The following is a 21,006-nucleotide window of genomic DNA, read 5'->3' as shown; positions in this document are numbered from 1 at the left end:
AATAACCCTGAGAAGTGATTATTCCTCAACCTCAGCTGTGGAAACAGGCTGAGAGTTGGCACTGTGAGTCACATAGTAAGAAAGCGGAGAAGGAGCCTTTGAGCCTGGTTCTTCCTAACTCCAAGCTTAGTGCACTATCTCCCCCATTACTGTGGATTGTAGGTTAAATACAAACTAAGCAGCAGAGCCAGGGAGGAGTGGGTGAAGGAAATGCAATAAGGAAGGAAAAGAAAAAAGTCTGAGAGGTTTGCCTTGTTGTTTGCATGCAAATTTAGGTTTGGACCTGCCATTTGGGATCCCAATGGACTTGTCACCATGGAGCCAAGGGCTGCTAAAAGCACTCCTCTCCCCCAGCTTTTGAGTTTTCTAGAAGGAATCTCTCTTTTAATCTCTTTGCCAGAAAATGAATGTGAAGGAGTCCTCACAAAGAGATGAGCTAGATTTGAGAGATTTATGTCTGTGATTTCACTGTGAAAACAGAACTATTTTCCTTGATCTGTTGGGGGGGCCACAGTAAGAAGAAGCAAGTGAGGTTTACTTTTGATGAAGCATGTGGTTCATAGCAGAGCCTTTCTTACCAGTGGGGTGATTTGTAGGTAAAATATAGCAGATTAAAAAGAAAAAGAATAAAGAAAACATAATAGAATTCCAGTTACCCTGCTCCAGGATAAGGAAACCAAGGCTCAGCTTTGGTAATATAATATGAAATATTTTTGTACATTTTTTCAGCATTAAGATGCAAGTCATTCTGCACTTGGAAGTTGATTTTGTATCAGTTCACATAGGGTGGATCTACTTTTCCGTGTTGTTATAAAAATAGCTCAAGACATGCATGACAGGTCTTCCGAAAAATGCCATGATTTCTGAGCCACTGCAGATAATTACACATTAATATGAATTGACAAAGACTAGTTTGGATCCTGGTATATGACTGATAGGGTAACAGGGTGTCCAACCGATATGTCAGTTGGGTGTAATGACTTTAGGCAGTGTTAAGGCCCTTCAGTGTAAAATCAATGGGATAATAGTAGCAGTAAAGCCACAGACCAAAAAATTTAGCCCTTTGGAAGTGGTAGTGGTAATAGTGGTAGCCCAGGCCCAGGCAGGAAGTAGACTCAGTCTGAAGTCACTTGATCTGAGCTATCATGTGATGTGAAGGAGCCCAGAAACAGTCCCAAAGTAAAGGAGAGCTCCCTGGAAACTAGTGGGTTTTTCAAGACCTGGGACTATTTGCCCCTTAAGAATAGTGGTCATGTTTTATACTCCAGTTCATCCCGCCAATACTGACCACAGATCTTCACTCTAGAGCAATGCACATCAAGGTCTGGTTGAACATGTGAACTTTTCAGCCGCCCTTTACACCCCAGACATCATGTCTATGAGGCCTAACTAGAAAAGAAATCACAATGAGGAAAAGAAGTCCCCTAAACGTTGCTTCCCAAGGTGGCGCCAGTGGTCAAGAACCCGCCTGCCAGTGCAGGAGAAGAGATGCTGACTCCATCTTTCAGTTGGGAAGATCCCCTGGAGGAGGGCATGGCAACCCACTCCAGTATTCTTGCCTGAAGAATTCCATGGACAGAGGAGCCTGGTGGGCTACAGTCCATAGGGTCACAAAAAGTCGGACAGCACACACAGCCGTTCTATGTGGAAATATTGTCTCTGAGCCCATGAATTTTTGCTTCCATGGCTGAAAGCAGCATGGCTTTTTCCATCTTGGAGTTGAGGTTCGGTTTGTTTGGGCTGGAATAGGTACTCCATTTCCTGAAAATGGACTGCTTGTGTGTGTGTGTGTGTGTGTGTGTGTGTGTACACGCGTGCGCACATGCACGTGTGCACATTCACGTTCTCTGTCGCCAAGTCTGGTGGGACTCTGCTACCCCATGGACTATAGCCTGCCAGGCTTCAGCGTCTCCTGCATTGGCAGGTGAGTTCTTTAGCACTGAGTCACCTGGGAAGTGCTTTGGGTCCCAGTGTTGTCTAAATTTAGCAACTGGGACCTTGACCTCTTTTTCAACAGAAAATTTTCTGCTCTAGAAATGGTTGTGTGTGTGTGTGTGTGTGTGTGTGTGTGTGTGTGAGTCGCTCAGTCATGTCTGACTATTTGCAACCCCATGGACTGTAGCTCTCCAGGCTCCTCTGCCCATGGTATTCTCCAGGCAAGAATACAGGAGCAGGTTGCTATTTCCTTCTCCAGGGGATCTTCCAGACCCAGGAACTGAACCTGGGTCACCCACATTACAGGCAGATTTTTTTACCACTGAGTCGCCAGGGAAGCAAAAATGTTTACTAATCACTTACTTAACCTATTGCAACCCATTTTGGGAGCCTACCTGAGTAATACACATGCTTATGTCAGTGTGGTATGAAATAGATTGGCAAGGCCCCTTCCAAGGGTCAAACAGACACCCAAATCATTGCATATTTTTGCCCTTCTTTCCCTGAGATTCTGCTACCATTCACATGCACTTCCATTCGTCTTTATCATGTATTGTTTTAATTATTCTATTCTATTACTGTGAACTCTACATAGGTAGAAGCCAAGCATAGTACCTGGTACAGAGTAGAACATCAATTTTAAAAATTGCTGATGATGAATTTAAAAAGAATAATGTGTTGGGACCTCGTAGTTTGCTCAAACTCATGTCCATTGAGTTGGTGATGCCATCTAACCATCTCATCCTGTGTTGCCCCTTCTCCTGCCTTCAATCTTTCTCAGCATCAGGGTCTTTTCCAGTGAGGCAGCTCTTGGCCTCAGGTGGCCAAAGTATTGGAACATCAGTCTCAGCATCAGTCCCTCCAATGAATATTCAGGACTGAGTTCCTTTAGGATTGACTGGCTTGATCAGATCTGTATTACAGTCTAAAGACATTCCCTGCCCAAAACTACTTTCTCCTTCTTTAGTTTTCACAGACATTACTCCCAGTAAATCTCTTACACTTCTGTCTCCCATAACAGTGTCTGCTTCCTAGCGGACCTAAACTGACACACCTACACAATACCTCATCAGATTTATTTTCTTCCTTAAACATTTCTTCCTTAAACATTTTATTAACTTGAATGTATAGTGTTTCCCCACCTAACTGTAGCTTTGTTGAAGTGCCCTTCCTTACCCCAAGGAAAATCTTTAACATTACAACAAATCCTATTCCAAATTGTGCTTTGGAGCCTCCTATTGTTCGCACAAAAATGCCATCTCCTTGGGGTGGCCGAACTTGAGAATGGGGCATTCTAAGACATCACCACACATGAGCTCTTTGACAAAACTTTGCAAGCTTGGATCACAGCCTGAAAGAAACCTGAGTGCCCCTCTGGGGGTTCACAGGGGCCCTGAACATGTTGGGAGGTGATAATGAGCGCAATCATGTTTGAATGGGTTTGTGAGGGCTCTTGGATGGGACCCTTGAGAAGTCGAGTGCTTTTCTTCCACTTGGCATTTTGCATTTTTGGCACAAGATATGTTAAAGCTTGGAATGAGGTTATCACAAGCTATTTATTTTGCCAAAAAGCAACTACTGCTTCAAGTCTTGTGTTCCCTCGTTTCTTGTTTGCTTCTGCCTTGCCGGAGAGACTGCTCTCATGTGGCTCCTGGTAGCCCCACTGGGAGCTGACAGTGAAACTGGGAGAAGTGGGTGAAAGATGTAGCCAAGAAAACCAAACAACCCAAGTCCTATTATTTCTCCACTTGCTGCTCACAATCTGGCATTCCTGCAGACTCTCTTGGAGCCCCTCTCCCCATTATGAGGCATATCAGCTACACAGCAGACACATACTTCTCCTATTACATAATGCCTCAATACTAGGCATTGAAAATATCAGTTCCTTCAGCTATGACTTTGTGTGTTCAACTACATTTAAAAAAGAAAAAAGGAAAATACTAAGAAGCATGAATTCAAGCAGGCTTTAGTTTAATGCAGCAAGAGGATCGCTGGGGCACTCTTTTAACGAACAGAATGTAAAATGTCGATATAGTTGACTGCTTCCTCCAGGGAGCCTTCCCTGCCCTCTCCTTGGCTCCAGCCACTTCAGTCATTCATCAATCTCATAGGCCCTTGGGCATGTGACTGTGTAACTGTGGTTGGTTTGTTTGTATGCCCTTTCTGGGAGTTGAAAGGAATGGGACATACAGAACCTATGTGACGTATAAGACATATAGAACAACTTCTAACTGAAGTCAGGAAGTCCCTCTCATAAAGAGTAGATATGTCTTAAGCAAGCATTGAGTTCCAAAGTCAGCATGTAGGGTCAAGTCAGGTGTTGTTAGCATTACCTTTGAAAATCCCCGAGTGAGAGGCACATGGGAGCTGAGGCAATATGGGACGGAGTGGGGCAGACCCATGTCTTTGGTATCACTTTTACCCCAGGGAGGAAACAACTTTATAAGTGGGATGTTATGGAGAATCATCCACACTATTCAATCATTTTCCATTGGCATTTTTATCAAAGTTATAAATGTCATATTTTATTGAATCAAACTATTCTACCAGATTTGTTATAGAAATGAACAGTTCCCATACCTTCTCTCTTATTTTCCACCATTGGGAATGATTTCCAACTCTAATGACAGCATCTCCATATTTAATTCTGAATAACACACTCATATTGCTACTTCTTGCTCTTTCAGTTTTAGGCATTATCTGTTGACTTTCTATCATGGAAAACAGAGAGTTTAATTTGTTTTTATTTTCCTTCACCTTCACATGCTCATCCAGTGTCCTCATCCTCCCACTGGAATTATATTATAATCTTGCTTGGCTCAATATTTAGTGTTTACATTTTTATGTCTATGTAAATGGTATCCACAGCTAAGCCATGTAAACATATAAGTTTCCTTTCTTGAACAACTTTTCCCTGAAACTAATAATTTTTTTTATTCATCTAGTTTTTTATGCACTTTCACTACCACAACCTCAAACTCTCCATCAGTTGCCCCAGTCTCCTGCCAGTATGTCCAAATACATCACAAGGGTAATTGATTTTATCTTGGAGAAATCTTCTGGAGCCTTCTGACCCATCCCTATATGGTCCAGCTACCTTTCCTAGAAAGGTCACAGCTGTCATCCTGAGTCATGCTTCCACCCTATCCTGGGAATGCCATCGGCTTTTCTCCCATGTTGGGTCCCCTCTTTCCTGAATCCCATGGTTTCCTCTTCTTCAGCTCAAATTAGGGTGAGTGTAACTTACCAAAACTTCTTGAGAAAAGGTGAAGAGAAATACTCTTTTAAAAAACCTTGAATGTCGAAATAGTCCTCGTTTTATCCTCAGACTTCACTGATGTTTTTAAAAATATTTTTGTTTATTTATTTGACTGCGTGAAGTCTTAGTTGTGGCATGCAGGATTTTCAATCTTTAGTTGTGGCGCGCGAACTCTTAGCTGCGGCACGTGAGATTTTAGTTCCTCAACCAGGGATTGAACCCGAGCCCCCTGAATTGGGAGGGTACAGTCTTAGCCACTGGACCATCAGGGAATTTCAGACTTTACTGAGACTTTGAGTACAGAATTCAGGGTTAGAAGTTATTTTCTTTCAGAATTATTCTGTTCTAACATCTGTTCTAACATCTAACATTGCAACTAAGAAGAATAATACCATTCTAAGTTGTTTCTTTAAGTGTGCTTTTTCTCTGTGAAAGCTTGTAGGATCTCATCCTTGTCTCAAGCATTCTGAAACTTCACAATGATTTGCACTGATATGAGTCTATTTTTATTTACAGGCCTGGGCACTTGATGGATCCTTTCAATATGAAAACTCGTATCTTCCAATTGAGGAAAATCTTCTCAAATTATTTTTTTATTGATTTTCTCCCTTCATTTTGCCTCTTTTCTTTTTTCTGGGACTCTTGTTTGCATATTGGACTCTTTAGAGTAGTTTTTCTTAACTTTTAAAAACTTTTCTATCTCTTTTTGCTTTACTTGCTAGAAAATTTCTTCAACTTTATCTTTCAACTCCTCTATCAAGTTTTCCATTTTTGCTGTCATATTTTTAATTTCAAGAGCTTTTTTTCACCAGTGAATGTCTCTTTTTAATAAAGCATCCTGATCTTATTTCATAGTTGCAGAATCTTATCCCACTAAAGCTACTGACATACAGCTGGGATTTACACACACACACACACACACACACACACACACACACACAGCGACATGCATTCTCTTCTCCCTTACAAAGTCTCCACTTCCTCTAAATTGGTTTAATTTTTAAAAATTTGTTTTCCTTTCCATCTTCCATGTGAGGTTTTCCTCATATGTCTCATGATCCTTGATTACCTTTACTATTTGTTGTTGTTGTTTGGTAGCCAAGTCACATCTGACTCTTTGCAACCCCATGGACTACAGCATGCCAGGCCTCCCTGTCCCTCACCATCTCCTGGAGTTTGCCCAAGTTCATGTCCATTGAATCGGTGATGCCATCCAGCCATCTCATCCTCCGTTGCCCTCTTCTCCTTCTGCCTTCAATCTTCCCCAGCATTGGGGTCTTTCCCAGTGAGTTAGCTGTTAACATCAGGTGGGCAAAGTATTGGAGCTTCAGCTTCAACATCAGTCCTTCCACTGAATATTCAGGATTGATTTCCTTTAAGATTGATTGGTTTGATCTCCTTGCTTTCCAAGGGACTCGCAAGAGTCTACTCCAGCACCATGGTTTGAAAACATCAATTTTTCTGCGCTCTGCCTTCTTTATGGTTCAGCTCTCACATCTGTTCATGACCACAGGAAAGACCATAGCCTTGACTATATGGACCTTTGTTAGCAAGGTGATGTCTTTGTTTTTTAACACACTGTCTAGGTTTGTCATATATTTCCTGCCAAGAAGCAATTGTCTTCTAATTTCATGGCTGCAGTCACCATCTGCAGTGATTTTAGAGCCCAAGAAGAGGAAATCTGTCACTGCTTCCACCTTTTCCCCTCCTATTGGCCATGAAGTGATGGGACCGGAAACCATGATATTAGTTTTTCTAATATTGAGTTTTAAGCTGGCTTTTTCATTCTCCTCCTTCACCCTCATCAACAGACTCTTTAGTTCCTCTTCACTTTCTGCCATTAGAGTGGTATCATCTGCCTATCTGAGGTTGATATTTCTCCCTGCAATCTTGATTCCAGCTTGCAACTTGTCCAGGCTGGCATTTTGCATCATGTGTTCTGTGTATAAGTTAAATAAACAGGGTGACAATAAACAGCCTTTAATATTTAAGGCACTAAAAAACTGATTGGACGCTTCAAAGCATTGGTGGCTCTTGTTAAGTATTAGCTTCTTTGTAGGGTGATCTGGCTGGAAACCCCAATGTCAGTCTCTTGAGGTGTTTCCTCTTGACCTGGTCAGGTTTCCCAGAGATGACACATCCGATCTTCCATCTGGAGGGTGAGGACCCATCAGTTGGTGTTCCAATAGCTGACTGTTTCAGAAATTTTGTAGGGTAAATTGAGCTTCCTTTTCCATAGTTGCCTGAGAATTCGGCTGTCTTGGGTTTACCGTCATGCCTCCAACCTGTTGCTGTCATTGTTTCTTTTCCCATTTTCCTCACCCTTGTTAGTTTGCTGTGTGGTGCTAAGTTGCTTCAGTCATGTCCAACTCTTTGTGACCCTATGGGCCATAGCCCGCCAGGCTCTGTCCATGGGGATTCTCCAGGCAAGAATACTGGAGTGGGTTGCCACGCCCTCCTCCAGGGGATCTTCACGACCCAGGGATCAAACCCACATCTCTTGTGGCTCTCCCATTGTAGGCAGATTCTACCGCTGATCCACCTGGGGAGCTTGTTAGTTTATGCCTATTTTTTTTAAAAAAGTTCAGGTTTTGAGAGGGAGTGAAAATAGATATATGTATTCAATCTACCATCTTAACTAGAATCCATTATTTAATTGTCTTCTTTCTTCATTTATAGTTTCACAAGCAAAAATTTGGATTTGTGTAAGTATATGCTCATAGGCTTTGTCTTCCCAGGATTATGGTAATATTTGATGAGTTTCTTATAATTTATAATTATTTTCTCACTCCTGATCTCATTTGGTTTTCACTATGACCTAGTGAGGACTCAGGTTTGATCCCTGGGTCATGAAGATCCACTGGAGCAGGAAATGGCAACCCACTCCAATATTCTTCCCTGGGAAATCCCATGGGCAGAGGAGTCTGATGGTCTATAGTCCATAGGGTCACAAGAGTCAGACATGACTTAGCAACTAAACCACCAGTGAGGCAGAAACTATTCTTTATTTTTAAGTATGAGAAAACTAAGGTTGAAAGAGGTTGAGTCCTACCCAAGTTCCATTAGTTGGTAAGGGGCTGAGACAAGACTCAAAACCAGATTTCCTGACTCCAAGCTTTTTTGGTGAACATTCTATAATCAATCAGTAAAGAAGCCTGTCTCTCTAGTGGACTCTGCTAGGAGATCCCTCCTGATTAATAGCTGAAACCTGCCTCCTCTAACACCTTCCCACAAATTCTGGTTCTGCCATCTTCAGCTACATGGCATAGATCTAATTTTACTTCCCCATTTGAGGCCTTTAACTCTTTATATTCAGCAGTCACTGGGATGCGGATGGAAGGCAGTAGGGTTATGAAATTTAAAATCTGAGTCTAGGATGTTAGATGAGTGTCACAGTTGCCTTTGGTCGCAGGTAGGGTGTGAATGAAATGCCAGAATTCTCAAAGAATGATGGGTAATGACTGATGGGAGGGTAGTAGATGAGAGCAACATGAAAGTGAAAGAAAGTGAAGTCACTCAGTCGTGTCTGATTCTTTGTGACCCCATGGACTGTAGCCTACCAGTCTCCTCTACCCATGGGATTTTCCAGGCAAGAATACTGGAGTGGGTTGCCATTTCCTTCTCCAGGAGACCTTCCTGACCCAGTGATTGAACCCAGGTCTCCAGCATTGTAGGCAGATGCTTTACCGTCTGAGCCACCAGGGAAGTCTGAATAGCTTGAAACTCAAAGGAGGAGGAGACTTTGCCTGTGAGTGCCTGATAGATGTGCAAGGAGAAGATTGCAAAAGGTCATCCCTGCCTCCTAGACACAGAATTAGATTGTAAACAATCCAGATAAGACAAGGAGGTAGAAGAAACAATGGTCTTGTAGATTGAAAATGTAGAAGTGTTCATTATAAGGAAATGAAGTTTCAGCAAGGTGAAGTGAAAATAATTGAGATGAGTTAGTGAAAGGTGTGGAGAAGGAAATGGCAACCCACTCCAGTATTCTTGCCTGGAGAATCCTGTGGACAGAGAAGCCTGGTGGGCTGCCATCTATGGGGTCGCACAGAGTCGGACATGACTGAAGCGACTTAGCAGCAGCAGCAGCAGTGAAAGCTGGCTCAGCTGGTAAAGAGTCCACCTGCAGTATAGGAGACCTGAGTTTGATCCCTGGGTTGGGAAGATCCCCTGGAGAAGGGAGTGACTACCCATTCCAGTATTCTGGCCTGGAGAATTCCATGGGCAGTATAGTTCAAGGAGTTGCAAAGAGTTGGACATGACTGAGCAACTTACACTTTCAGTGAAAAGCAGAGTTGGGAAAAAGTAAGCTCAACACAATTCAAGGATGTATCTGGGGGACTTCCTTGGTGGTCCAGTGGCTAAGAATCCATACTCCTAATGCAGGGGGTCTGGGTTTGATCCCTGGTCAGGGAGCTAGATCTCCCATGTTGCAAGTAAGAGTTCACACACCACTACTAAAAGATCCCTGCATGTCAAAACTAAGACCTGGTATGTATTAACTATAATTATAATATTTGTAATATTATGAACGTTTATTTATTTAAATAATTCTGTACCTCTGACCTGCTGCTGAGTCAGTTGAGGACAGTACCAAGACAGCCGGAGTCTTGCTTCTGTCTCTCCCTTCTTCCAATGGGAACATGCCTGTCGGGAAAGCCTGTGTTCTCACCTGTAACATGTCCTGGCTTGCCACCTGGCCCACAGCGTTTTTTCTTGTCCATCACGGCCAAAGGCGCTGGGTAAAGGATTTGGCCTGAAGCCAAAGCAAATAGCAGCTGAGAGACACCCAACAGTTGGCGTCTGGCTCAGATGGCTCTGGCGCCTTCCTGGAGAAGCCCCTTCCCCCAAAGAAGTCTGCCTGGCTTGATGAAAACTACAGCTAACATATGTTCAGGGCTTTGGGGTTTACAGGCATTTCCATGTATAATATCTCATTACATCCTCCCAAACTATGTTGGTAATAAGTTTTGACTCCCGTTATATAGATGAAACTGAAAGTCATTCGTGTCTAACTCTTTGCAACCCCATGGACTATACAGTCCATGGAATTCTCCTGACCAAAATACTGGAGTGGGCAGCCTTGCCCTTCTCCAGGGGATCTTCCCAACCCAGGGATCGAACCCAGGACTCCTGCATTGCAGGTGTATTCTTTATCAGCTGAGCCACAAGGGAAGCCTCTGACCTGGTGGCTCAGGTGAACCTCTGACCTGGTGGCTCAGAGGGTAAAGCGTCTGCCTGCAATGCGGGAGACCTGGGTTCGATCCCTGAGTTGGGAAGATCCCCTGGAGAAGGAAATGGCAACCCACTCCAGTACTCTTGCCTAGAAAATTCCATGGTTGGAGGAGCCTGGTAGGCTACAGTCCATGGGGTTGCAAAGAGTTGGACATGACTGAGCAACTTCACCACCACATATAGATGAAGAAACTTCCTTCTCCATCCGTTAGAAACGAGTGACATTAATCCCTTCTCCCCAGCAACCATGAGTTCATTTTCTAAGTCTGTGAGTTTCTTTCTCACAGAAGTTTCTTTCTCATTTACTTATATTATAAGTAAGTTCATTTGTATGGAAGTGATAGTTAAGGACTTTAGGAAGGTCATCTACACACTGCTATATTTAAAATGGATAAACAACAAAAACCTATTGTATAGCACATGGAACTCTGCTCAATGTTATGTGCCAGCCTGAACGGGATGGGGGTTTGGGGAAGAATGGATACATGTGTATGTATTGCTGAGTCCCTTCACAGTTCACCTGAAGCTATCATAACATTGTTAATCACTATACCCAATACAAAATGTTTTTGGTGTTTAAAATAAAAAATTTTTAAAAAAGAAAGAAATGAATGACACTGAGTCATTAACTCTGTCTGAACATCAGCTTTTTTAGAAATAAAATAGGATTAAGACTTGGGGCTTCCCAGGTGGTGCTACTGGTAAAGAACCCACCTGCCAATCCAGGAGACGTAAGAGATGTGGTTTCGATCCCTGGGTTTGGAAGATCTCCTAGAGAAGTGCCATGGCAACCCACTCCAGTATTCTTGCCTGGAGGAGCCCATGGACAGAGGAGCTTGGCGGGCCACAGTCCGTAGGACTGCAAACAGTCAGACATGACTAAAAACACACACATGCATACATGCATCCACAGTTCAGGATCTTACATACAAAGACTCAAGCTCAGAGTATCACTGATTCTTACCTCATCTTTATGACCAGTAAAGAATCAGACTATTTATTCCTGATAGAAGATCCAGGAATATTCCTAACATTATGCTGGGAGTTCACAGTCAAGGTTGTGACCAAATCTCTCAGTCCTTGACCCCTGTCACTCTCTTTGGCCATGTGGAGGGAGCACAGTTCCCTCATCACATCTAATCAGTTTTCCAGAGACCTCTAAGTTGTTCTGGAGCAAATAATGCTGAGAAAAGGGGATACAGAAGCTGAAAGGATGGAAACAAGATATTTCAGGGTAGATGAATTGATTATTTCAGACCTGATCCTGTCTGAATCAACATTTCAGAACTGTGGTCTGAAGGGGCTGAGACAATCCCTGAAGAACTTCACAACAAAAGTGAAATATCCAATGCAACCCTTTCTCTGAGCGGAGAAATCCAATGGGTACTTCCCAGACCCCCTGCAGGTTCTGACCTTGGACTTGCTCATGGGTGGGAGAGAAGACTGAAGTGACTTCATGCAATGGATACCAGACCACCTTCTCCCTGCAGACTTTAGAGAAATTAATCCCTGGGCCAATGGGAAAATGCTAGTAAATTATTCACATGTATATCTGCTTGTCATTTAGTAAAGTGAGATTAATAACATGGGTCATAAGTCACTTGTGAAGCATAAGGGGTATGGGTTGCTGTGTAGATTTTAAGCTTCCTCCCAGTGGCTAAAGTTGGTTTTTGTTGGGTCTGTCTTACTTCCCTCCTGTTCTCTCCACCAACAGCAGAGATAAGGACAGGAGGAAGTACTGTTTTGATTCTGAGCTCTTTTCACTCTGCACAACCCCCATGCCCATGAGGGCAGGCAGGAGGAAGAGAAGGGCCACAGACTGGGGGCCTCCACTGCTCAGAGCTGTGGTGTGCAACACCTCCCTCCGCCCAGCCCACAACATTTATGGGGATTCCTAGCAGATTCTTGAAGAAAGGACGCCAGGAATAAGGCAATCTGGCTCCAGAACTGCCATATGTGACATACAATGTTGTTATTACTAAGATGAAGAAGCTAAGGTTTAGAGAGGTCAAGCAATTTGCTCAAAGGCTTACAGCAAACAGAACCAGAATCTGTTGCCTCCAATTCCTTCTGCTTCTCCTACCACCACTTGAACCTTAACTTCCCTGAGTCGGAGTCTCATCATCACTGAAATAATGACAATTTTCCTGGGCACTTTCTCTGTGTGAGGTAAGCACACTACTCCTGTTAACTCATTTAATCCTTAAAATAACCTATGGGCAGGAGCTATTTTTATCCCTGTTTTCAGATGAGAGAACTGGGGCTTAGAGAGATCAGAAACCCACCCTAACCAAAGCCCATGTTCTAATCCACCTTGCTGTATAAGTTCCCATGTGCAATTGGAATGATTTTCCCCACCCTCTGACCTCACCAGGTAACACTGAAGACAAAATTAGATGATAGATGTTAAAATGCTTAGCAAAAGTTAAATGCGTGTGGCATAAAATAAAGACAAATTAAAATCTCAACTCTTGCAGATCTTATACTATAATAAAGCCCAAACTAACTCCCGCAGAACTGACACAACCACAAGTCCTTGCTCACATAAAGTGGTAGAGAGAGAGAGAGAAAATAGCACAAGCAAAACCATAGAAGGCACATTTAACATGGTGCATACGTGCTAAGCCACTCCAGTTGTGTCTGACTCTTCACAACCCCACGGACCATAGCTAATCAGGCTCCTCTGTTCAAGGGATTCTCCAGGCAGGAGCACTGGAGTGGGTAGCCGTTCCCTTCTCCAGGGGATCTTCCTGACGCAGGATTGAACTCATGTCTCTTATTTCTCCTGCACTGGCAGATGGGCTCTTTGCCAGTAGTGCAGTAGCTGACTGCATAAAGAAGTCGCAAAGGGAGAGTGCAGGAGCTAAGAAGGCCCAGTCCTGGCCAGCGGGGCCAGGCTGCCCTGTCCCTGGGAAGGAAAGCAGGAGTTCAGGCAAGGATAGAGATTCTGATAAAAGTGAGTGGAAGGGGGCTATACTCTTAATGCCACAGCGATGTGTGTGTGTGTGTGTATGTGTGTGTGTGTGTGTGTGTGCGCACACACGCGTATGCGCATGAGACAGGCAGGGCCACTCACCCCCACCCTCTGCAGTATCATGCACAATAGTTTTCACCTTATCTTAAACACTGACCCCAACTCATCTTCCACCTAGCACTTCTTGCTGCCACAGCCCTTGATCCCCTACAGAATCAAAATACACTCTGCTCTTGGCGCAGACTCTTGCTCTCACTTGTGGGCCTTTTCCATGGACTTTTATGTCTCTGTTTACTTTGTGTGTTTCTTGAGTGGCTCATGCCTTTAAAGGAAATGCTCCAACCCTGGCCTGTCATTACGGCCCTTTGCTGGCCACTGGCTGTGCTCACCCCACTCCTGGGACGGGTGAGCCTGGGCTTTTAATTTGCTGTGACAGGAGATAATTGTTGCTTGGGTTTTGACCTCTGAAAATAAACCAGGGTGGTGCTTCCCAGCTGGGACTCCACAGAGGCAAGCTCACCCCTGCGGCCCGTGCCAGGGGAGGCTTAGCCAGGGCTAAAATGGCTGGTCTCAATGTCCCTCACCCCCTTTCCTTTTCTGGATCGCCAAACATACAATTAGTGTTTTCTTTAAGAGCTCAAGATGGCAAAGTTAAGAAAGTTCAGGGATATTTTCTGATATTGTATGCAAGGATTCCAGAGGGGGGATTCTGTGAAATCTCAGTCTCTGGGGATATTAACCCCTCCTTCACTCAGGCCTAATCCCCAGTTACAATTCTGTTTAAGTTCAAGTACATCACAGCCAGCCCACCAGGGCTATACTCCATATCTTTTTCAAAATACAACATCATGCAGAGAAGTATCTAGGCAAGGTCTCACCAATCGAAACACTTGGAATTGCAAATCAGGCTATCGGGTTTTGATTGATGGGCAAGACACTTCTCACTCTAAAATGAGATAGCTGGAGAGATGTTCTAAGTTTCCTTCCAACACAGGGATCCATTTGTCTTGAACTCCATCGCCCAGCTTGTTTCACCATACCAGAACTGTGAGAGGTATTGTGAAGCCAGAGTCTGTCATACAAGTTCAGAGAGTATTAAGATGTCTAATTGTATATTTCAACTCTGGCTTGGGACTAAGATAATACAGAAGGAGAAGCAAAGGCAGGGAAGCTCAGAGTGGTTGAAAAGAATGAATTCATGAGGACCCTGCCAGCATGTGCTCAGGGCCCTTTAAAAGGCCCTGCTTGAGCCCCAGGTCTCTGTTCAAATCTGTCCCTCTCCTTCCAGTAGTCATGTATGGATGTGATAGTTGGACTATAAAGAAAGCTGAGAGCTGAAGAATTGATGCTTTTGAACTGTGGTGTTGGACGAGACTCGAGAGTCCCTTGGACTTCAAGGAGATCAAACCAGTCAACCCTAAAGGAAATCAGCTTGAATATTCATTGGAAAGACTGGTGCTGAAGATGAAGTTCCAAAACTTTGGCCACCTGATGCAAAGAACTGACTCATTTGAAAAGACCCTGATACTGGGAAAGATTGAAGGCAGGAGAAGGGGATGACAGAGGATAAGATGATTGGATGGCATTACCGACTAGATGGACGTGAGTTTAAGCAAGCTCTGAGAGTTGGTAATGGACAGGGAAGCCTGGTGTGCTATAGTCCATGGGGTCACAAAGAGTCAGACACAACTGAGTGACTGAACTCATTAGCTATGTGACCGTGGGAGAGTTATCTAACTTCTCTTAGATTCCCCAGCTAGAGTGTGGGAAACCCAACAGACACCTCACTGTACTGAGGTTTAAGATGGATCTCCTGAGGTCTAAGATAGATCTAGTAAGTGTGGTAGTCATTTGTGCATCACTAACAATGCTCACTTTCCTCCTTTTGGGTATGTGGTCAAACAACATTTCCTTCATCCCTTGAAGTTGAACTTATTCATGTGGCTTGTTGTGGCCAATGAAATGAAAGCAGTATTCTGTATTGCTCTATGCAGAAGCATTTAATAGTCAGTGTAAGACACTGCTGTGCTCCTATTTTGCCTTGGCAACCTGTGATGCCATAGAAGGAACAAGTAGAAGCCCTTTTACTCCTGGTAAGCATCTGAAGAAATGTGGAGCAGAGCACCCAGCCAACCTTCACTGGACATTTAATGAGATTGAGAAGTAGACTTTATTTGCTCCTGAGGTCTGGGGAATACTTGTTACCACTGCACAAACTAGCTTACCCTGACTATAACAATATTGATGAAGCACCTAGCAAAGTTCTTATAACAATTATTATCTCATAGTAAATGATAGTTCCCATCTTGATTCATACAAGAAGGCTAGGACTACTGTCTTTGGAAGCAACCACACAGACTCTAACACAGTTCTGTCACTTTTCTAGTGACAAAGGATGAATTCAGAGTCACTGGAGGCTCTCAGGTCCCAGGTCAACACTGTATCCAAGAAAAAGGAAACTCCTTCCAGGAATCAGAGAGGAGTATCACTATTTGCCCCAGGTGTACAGTCAAGGCATCTTGTACCTGGGTTTTCACCAACCAGAAGGTAGGTGGCAGAGCAATTGGTTTCTTCAATGAATAACTTCAGTGAAGTTATTTCTCAGGCATAAGGCTAACACATCCTCTGCTCAGAGTAACAGATAACAGCTGGTTACCTGATTCCAGTATTTGGTATTGATTATCAGTGCAGACACCAAAATCTTTGTTCTTATTAACATGTCCTAGGAATGTTTTTCTTATTAAACTCAATAAGTTATAAAATTATAGGAATCTCATTTACATTTGCATAAAGGGAACCACAGAATCTGGTCATTCTTTCTGGTGGGTCCCTGGTGACAAAGCAATTTATCACCAGTATAGAAGAAGCAACACAGGTAAAAGTTAAGAGCATGACATTGGGTGCTCCTAAGACATGCGTTTGCATCCGAATTTCTTCACTTAACTGTAAACAGTATGTGTTCAGGAACTTAGAACTGTTTTTGATCCACAGACAATAGTCAATAAATATGTCTTATCATATACAATGGTCTAGTTGATAATTTTTCACATTTCTATTATTGCTTTAGTCATTTATTCATTCAAAAGATATTTGTGTCAAGTTTCCTCGGTGACATGACTTCATTTCATCTTCCCAGCAACTCTTTGAGGTCGGTAATAATGTTCTCTTGTTTTTTTTTTTTTGACTGAGCCACACAGTTTGTAGAATCTTAGTATCTTGACCAGGGATTGAAGCCGGGACCTCAGTGGAGAGAGTACAGAGTCCTAACCACTGGACCACCAGGAAATTCCCTTGTTCTTATTTATAAGCCATTAAATTGAGGCACAGAGACAATAAGAAACTTGAGACAACATAGCTAGTTAAGTGAAAGAGCTGGTTAAGAGAAAACCAGATCTTAAATAAAGAAGTCTCACATATTTATAGCCATAGAGAAGTAGATCTTGTGAGTAAACTCCAAACTCTACACAACTCCTGGAAGAAGAGAAAAGGTTCTTTTAATATCACCCAACTCACTCTGAAGCCAAATGAGTTTGAACTTGACAGGGATATTATAGAAAGGCATGCAAACCAGGAGTGAGTCATCTGAGCATAAATACAACCTGTGCAAAGAATGTGTAGTTAAAGAGGAAAAATGGCTCCCCCCCCACCACAACCCAGGAGGCTATGCAGTCCCAACACAGCAGCTGAGGACCAGCATCCATTGTCCTCTGGCCAAGAGGTCTCCAGAAGGAGGATGGGAACCTGGGTCTCTAAGCCAATCCTTATACACAAGTTTAAAGCTTATCCACTAAATTGAACACAATCTCAGGCATCTTACCTTCTCACAAGGCACCCTGGTGACCACTGGGATCCTGACTGCACTCAGGAACAAGTGTGCACAACCTCTGGCCAAGCTCTGGGAGGAAGGAAGCTGGAGCTCTAGGACAGAGCCTGCCTCCAGCCATTCAGCACTGCACCTCCCGGGTCTCTGTCAATGCCGCCTCTGCATTCTCCAGAAAGTGGGGAGTCTGCCCTTCTCTCCCCCTCCTGAGTGGAGCGCCTTCAGCTTCTGACTTAGTCTGTGATTCCTGTGGAGAGAGAAGAGTCAAGTCTGGGTCCCTTTCCTTGGCCTCACTCCAGCCCACCCACCTAAGCACATCCTCACCCTTTAAAAAGAAAAAAAAAAAAAAACTTATTTGGCTGCAGCAGGTCTTAGCTGTAGATGGAATTTTAGTTGTGGCATGTGGAATCTAGTTCCCTAACCAGGAATCAAACCTGGGCCCCCTGCACTGGGAATGCTGAGTCTTAGCCACTGGACCACCAAGGAAGTCACTGTCCTCATCCTCATCCAAATAAAAGGGGCTGTGCACACCAATGCCTTCCAATCATGGCTGGGACTGGGCAGATGAACTCTCACTGTGGTTCCATGGTGCATTATCCAACCCAGGAAACAGTGGAGAGTGCAAAGGCAGACTGTGCTCAGTCACTTCCGTTGTGTCCAACTTTTTGTGACCCTGTGAACTGTAGCCTGCCAGGCTCCTCTTCTCCAGGCAAGATAATGGAGTAGGTTTCCATGCCCTCCTCCAGCAGATCTTCCTGACCCAGGAATCGAACTCATGTCTCCTGTATCTCCTGCCTTGCAGGTGGATTTTTTACCCACTGAGCCACCTGGGAAAGCTGGGTGAGGCTCTAGAACAACAAGCATAAAGCAGGACAGTTCCAGGAAGACTGGGGGCCTCTGTCCATGCTTATTCCCCATCAAATGAGTCTCTGAGTACCCTGCTGCAAATTCTGAGGACTCTACCCTTGGCTAGTGCTGCGTTTACACTTACTGGCCAAAAGATGCAAAAGAGAACCACGGGCAAATTTCAGCTGCCTGCCTGGAAATATAAGACAAGTACCCAGAGATTTAAATGGAGAAGTAGGTTTAGGCATTTAATTTCTACCAAATCAACCCAACCATCATGGAATCCAGAGACCCCAGTTTAGGAGACAGCTGCCTGCAGCCCAGTTGGTGGCATTTTGGGGAGCACAAGAGGCCTGCTTGTCTTCATTTACACTGATTTGCTGCTGCCAGTTAAAGGGCTCTTATTTAAGACTAGAGTCATTTGTTTCCTCTTTATGCCTTGCACAAGATTCCTCCCTGGGCTGGAGAAGAAGTACAATGTTTGTAAACAGCTGTCTTTAGCCTGGCACAGCAGCCTTCCCATTATGCAACTGAGTTTTCTCTGAAAAGACAGCTGTTAAAAGCCCAGCCTGACACTTACTGACTTGACTGTGCTGTGTCCATGGGGAAATCAGAGTCACCGGTTTGGATGGGCTAATCAAGTCCTATGAATCACTGTCTGTATGAATAGCTACTTTTCCAGAGACCAAAGCCACATGGCTGGGAAGAACAACTTTCAGCTGCTTTTCTTGCATCTTTTTCCGATCAAAATGACTTATCACTTGAATGTCATAATTATCGCAAGGTCTTTTTTACTTCCATGTTTTATACCAGACTGTTCAGTATTGGATGATTTAGCAATTTCAGTCCATTAAGCTTATATAAGTTTAATCTGTGATTTTTAAAAAAAAAAAATCCTTCTCTTTGAGCATCTATGAAACAGGACGAGTTAAGAACTTTAAAAATCAAGCAATTGGCAGGAGGCCATAAGCCTGGTCCGTCCTCCTGAAAGATAGAACTTCATGGAAGCTGGGGGTAGAGATGTGTTAAAACTAATGTCTTTGAATCTTCTGAAAATGTTATAAGCAGATTCACTCTGCAGAGTCTGATTAATACCAGAGATGGAAAGGGATCTCTGGGTGGTGTAATAGTCTATCATAGGGTTGCAATACAGCCCGTGTGTCCTTGACTTTTCTAAAAGCTAATTCTCAAGATAAGCAGTCCAGGAAAGCACCTGGCAATGGCAGGGACTCAGGAAATAGTCATTGATGAACTGACCTGGCATTGTCCCAGCTTCCCGGGTACCTGATGGAGCAACTTTGTCTTCCCAGAGGCTAAGATAGATCCCAGCCATGAGTCTAACCCACTGAGGTAGCCCCTCCACTTCAGACATCCATGGCCCACGTGGGCTGGAAGAGAGAAACTCTGAATGGTCACTTAACTGTGTTTGCTGTTAGAAAGAGCAAACCCTAGATGCTTGTTCAGAACCTATTTCCTTCCTTGTGGACAAGTGAGCTCTGCATGGGGGAGCAAGCCAGAGGACTGGTAGTGGGGCTTCTAGAGGAGATGATATTTTACAGCAACTCCAAAAGGATCAGAAATGCCCCCAGCCTCTCTCAGGTGTGGAGCCGAATCCAAACAGATGGCTCAGAGTGAGTTTGTTAACACCGGTGCTTGTGCGAGCACGGGGCAGCTGGAGGAGCCTGGGGCAGCAAGCGCAGACACACCTGACGGAAGCCGTATTGACAGAGGAGCTGGGTCTTGAGTGAGGGCAACCCAAGGTAATGCTGTGACCCTCATGCCAACTGGAACTCCCTACCTCCTGCCCCCAGCCCAGCCACTCAGCTTGACCTGCAGGGCATCTCCAGGGACTCTCACCAGCCTTCTCCAGAGATATTTGCCATATACCGGCATTTCCTACACTCCTGGCAACCGCACCTCTGGGGGCTGCTGGGAGTTCACTGACCGAGCTACCCGGGATGGTGGGTCAGCAGGCTGGCATCCTTAAGGAGGTGGTGTTTAGCTCTGACGTGGGAGCTTCTGGGACTCAGTATCCCCTCTCCCCTGCCATGCCCAAACGCCAAGGTCACCTTTCCTAAGAAAGAACTCCAGAACATTCCAGCCTTAGCTCCTTCCGATGTCCCTGCCACGCGGGCAGCCCTGAGTGACAGCATCCCCTTTATGTGCCATGGCACTGGGCTGGCTGCAGAAAGGTCACTTAAGGAGCGTGATGAGAATCCAAGCTCCTGAGCCTCACCCACAACACTTCCGGGGTGGAGGCAGGATCAGGGGAACGGCATCCGGTATGCAGACAGCGGCATCCGGTATGCAGACACGTCTCCAGGTGCTCCTGCAACAGCGCTAGGACTGGGAAGCGCTAACAATTAGAACTGCAAAAGTGTATTTAAATAGTCCTTACTTCGTTAAACCTGTGAAGCAGTAAATTTGACCCCCAGCTTTAAAAAAAGAAGCTTCCTGACAGCTTTAGAAGAAGCAGTTCCCTCTTTTACTCAAACAAGGCTACTCTCTGAGTTCTTAACACTCTGGACCAGCAAGAATCCTTGAGCAGCTCCGGTGCAGCATGGGCTGCAAACCGCCTTCCTGAGCATTCCAGACTCCCACAGATGCGGCTCCCAGCCGCCCCCAAACTGATGTAGTCGAGTGAGGCCGTGGGCTTTCCTGCAGGGCTCACCAGATCCCAAAATCGACTAGGAGGGGGTTTTCCTTGGGTATGGAGCACTTACAGCTCAGGAAGAAGTCAAACTTGACTCACATTGCAGAATGAACCCCTGGAAACAGCTAAATCGCCAAATTGTGTGAAGGGCAGCAATGTGTCTTAAAAAGAAAAAAAAAAAAGAGTGAAGCCAGAAGGCACGTTGCTAACAACATTCTGAATTAAGTAACAAGAAAGACTGTGCTTGTTGCTAGTGCTGAGGCAGGAAATAACTCCTTTTCCTT

General features: G+C 44.3%; 1 long non-coding RNA gene across 1 annotated transcript in view; it reads right to left on the bottom strand.

Annotated features, from left to right (window-relative positions):
• LOC122441574 overlaps positions 1-18,379 on the bottom strand; it is a 36,950-nt gene extending 18,571 nt beyond the window's left edge. The window contains exons 1-2 of the long non-coding RNA XR_006269394.1: positions 18,215-18,379; positions 17,221-17,470 (exon numbers count right to left, since the gene is read on the bottom strand). This is a non-coding gene — a long non-coding RNA (uncharacterized LOC122441574). The remainder of the gene's footprint in view (positions 1-17,220; positions 17,471-18,214) is intronic.
• Positions 18,380-21,006: the final 2,627 nt, after the last annotated feature.

This window comes from Cervus canadensis, chromosome 5 (genome assembly GCF_019320065.1).
Source record: "Cervus canadensis isolate Bull #8, Minnesota chromosome 5, ASM1932006v1, whole genome shotgun sequence".
In the NCBI taxonomy this organism is placed as follows: Eukaryota; Metazoa; Chordata; class Mammalia; order Artiodactyla; family Cervidae; genus Cervus; species Cervus canadensis.
The sequence above is the reverse complement of the archived record's forward strand: the minus strand, read 5'-3'. Positions and strand labels throughout refer to the sequence as shown.